This window comes from Pinus tabuliformis, chromosome X, assembly GCF_031772625.1.
Source record: "Pinus tabuliformis cultivar Carrire ecotype Pingquan chromosome X, CPIR1, whole genome shotgun sequence".
NCBI lineage: Eukaryota > Viridiplantae > Streptophyta > Pinopsida > Pinales > Pinaceae > Pinus > Pinus tabuliformis.
In genome coordinates this window covers 241001632-241005235 of record NC_142308.1, presented here as the reverse complement: position 1 = coordinate 241005235, position 3604 = coordinate 241001632, and positions in this window count along the sequence as shown.

Genomic DNA, 3604 nt, shown 5'->3' with positions numbered 1-3604 from the left:
CAAAGACTCTAATAGCTCTTATGGCTAAGGTGTTAAAAACACCAATTATTTTTAGTAAGGTGGTGATGATATTTCACATGAAGATAATTATCTATATGGTTCATTTTCTATATACTTTGTGGTCAAGATACCCATCATGGTTCCTAATTATTAACATATCCAAGAAGGGGATTCTTTTCATGGTGAATTTAATGTATTTTGAAAAGAAATTAAAGTGTTCACAGATTTTGTTGAGGTATTCTCTCCCATGGGGCCATCCCCACATTTTTTTCATCTTATTGGTTTCAGGGGGGCATGTCTGAAAAGATCTTTTCTTAAACTTCTCTGTGAAAAGATTGGCGAATATAAGAGATAAAGGAGATCTCATTACTATAATGTTGGTTTTCTCACATAATTCTCCTTAAAAGCTAAAAAATGTTGATCAGATGCGCATTTTTCTTAAACTTAGTTGTTTAAGGGTTAGTAACCTCCTTCACAATATACATAGCCTCATTAAAGAGTATTCTAGTAAATAGAGAAGCAATGTTGAAACTGACAAGGATATTACCATGATTTACTCTTTTGTTCTTAATAATTCTCACAAAATCATTGTAGTTCACGACATTTCACATAAAAGTTTGACCTAATCATGGTTGGTCATGGTTACCGTAATAAACTTGGAATGTTCTATTTAGTTAGTGACTTAATAAATTAAAATCCCATAATCGTTATTGTTACCTTCCATGGGGAATCTGTTTAGAAATCTCAATTACATAATCAATATTTCTTAAAACCATTTTGTTTTCATTGAGCCTATTCATTTATTATTACCCTATGACACTAGTTAAAGAGCAAGGTCACTCTCACTATTACGAAATTTTATTAAAACCCTAATCAAAACTTTAACTAATCTATACTACCACATGTGAGAACTCTTAAGGTATTAGGCTTTTGGGAAAAAAACCCACACAAAGGTCGTGCACAGTGTTTCTGTCAAATTTTCTTAAGTTGATCCATTTCACTAATGCACAAGTTGCAGGAGCTATCTCTGCAAAAATGTGATTTCTCATTCATACAATGATACATCTCAAAATCTATGCTACAATACCCTATTATGTACAATCATTTATACTATGGGTCTAATTCTTTCTGATTATTAGGTTTACTTTCTAAAGGTTATATGTGTGTGTGTGTGTGTGTGTGTGTTCTTTTGATTGGACTTTCTTTTGACTGTTTAGTTTAGCCTCGTTACTTCCTTTTGTGCTATCTTTTATATTAATTTGGAATTGATTCTTGCTAGTCCTCATATATCATATCCACTAATCATTAATCATGTTCTTCGATTAAATAGTTTTAGTCTGAGTGTATCTTTCTGGATATGCTTATTTTCGATAAGGGATTTGTTCCTTACATTGAGATTCAATATGATTTGAATCAATCCTTTCTTACCACCTCGTTCGATTATATATATATATATATATATATATATATATATATATATATATATATATATATATATGTATGTATGTATGTATGTATGTATGTATGTATGTATGTATGTATGTATGTATGTATGTATGTATGTATGTATGTATATATATATATATATATATATATATATATAGATATATATATATATATATATATATATATTGTTCCATTTCTTCATTTAACTTTGTCTCCTATTTGGTGTTTCAAGCTCAGAGTTTTGGGCTTAACTTGATGATTGGTAAGATATCTTCCACTGCTTGTGATTACTACAATGAATTTGTTGCATTATGATATTTTTTAGTAGAAATAGGGGTAGGGGCAGAGGAGGATTAGTAGAAACCAACATCTGGGTGTGAGAGGGGAGAGGAAACCAAGAGTCTATATTTATTTTGATGTTGATTCTCAAGAATTAAGGCAGTTTTCATGTACAAGTGTGGTGAATGTATTGGGACAACCTCAACCTCAACTTGTGATGTAGCCTCAACCACGACAACCACCATTTCCTCAACCACCCACTATGCGCATTCTTGTGCCTCCACATATCTCTGCCCCTTTGGTTAATCCAAATAATGATGGTTGGAGACCTGTCATTTCTGCATAACCTTTACATTTAATACAGGGTTGGCCTACTATTTCTTCGCACAATCCTCCTCCTAAAGCACACATGTCACATCTGCAATTAGTGAAGGTGACTCTTAGCTAATTATTCAAGAAACAAAGAAGATCCATTCAGGATCTCCTCCCACGAAGTGCTCCTCCAAATGGTGTTTCAATCAAAGCATGCAATAACTAGATCAAATTATTTCTCATCAAGAGGCAATAATTTTCTCATATGTCATGTGAAAGGAAATTTATTTAATGGAATTTCTAGAGAATAAATGGATAAAGGAGCAAGCTCCATGTGATCACATGAACCTTAATTGCCCTCATATTATGACATGGGCCTCTTAGTGCTTATACATGGAAAATAGACATCTCAAAGCCCTAGATACGAGTGTAGAATTGGTTACCAAAGGTATTTAAGGCCTTCATGATAGATGGATCAAGTGCACCAATTATTGAATAATGGAAACAAACGCTTCCTACCATCACCAAAGATCTCATTCACTGCATGAGATGTTTGGGTTGGATAAAAGTCTATTGGCATTTAATGTTGAATCGAGATGTTAAATACTATCTCTATAAGTAGTTTCTTGTTCAATATTCAATTATTATTCTTGAGAATGAAGAGGAGGTGCCAATGTTGGAAGGGAAAACTCATGACAACAAAAGCTAGCAACCATGGTCCATGAACACGATTGTCCCAAGAGAGAAGGGAGGGGCTGAGGTTGTCAACCTCCTCTTCCATGGCATACTTTAGGAGTAGAATGGTCTTATGAGGATCTTATCTAGCACATTAGAAGATTGATTCTTGCATTGGAAGTGAAGGAGATAAGAAATAATAGGGATTGTCAGTGGGCGTTGAGTAGCCCGCTCAAATGATACATGTGAGACTAGGAAGAGACTATGTGTGTGTTGGGAGTCCAAATCATTGATCTAGACTTTCATCCCATCCATGCTAGAGCGACTTTGCGTGTTCTGGCTAACGCTCTAGGAATTCAGCTCCCTCCACCGCACCTGCCTCTAGCACTCTCTAACTCCTCAGATGGCTCAAATTCTTCTTCTTTGAGTTCTCAGACTTGATTTATCAAGGTACAAAACCACCCAATCTTGAGAAGTTAGGGCCAATGTTCAAGATGGAGAAGACCTTTTCAAAAGAAGGGCCATTGAGAAACAATGTGAAGGAATAGGCCACGAGTGATAAGAAAATACTGAAAGACAAGCATACAAAAGAGAAACCGCAATAGGATGTAGACACAGGCTTTGACATGATGCTTATCAAGTGGGAAATAGCACCATGGTTGAAGGAAGGTCATGACGATCCCTTCAATTAACTCTTGGCATGGCTTTGACTACTACTAGGAATCAAGAAAACCATTTTCAGTCTTTGTTACTCATTTGCATATTAGCTGTGTTTTCTACATTTATAAACTAGTTTCATGACATTTATGAAAGTCATCTAGTTTCACCCCCAAGACATGCACAATGCTAGTCCCAGATTAGATATGCATTTTTTTTTGTTTTTATATGCTCA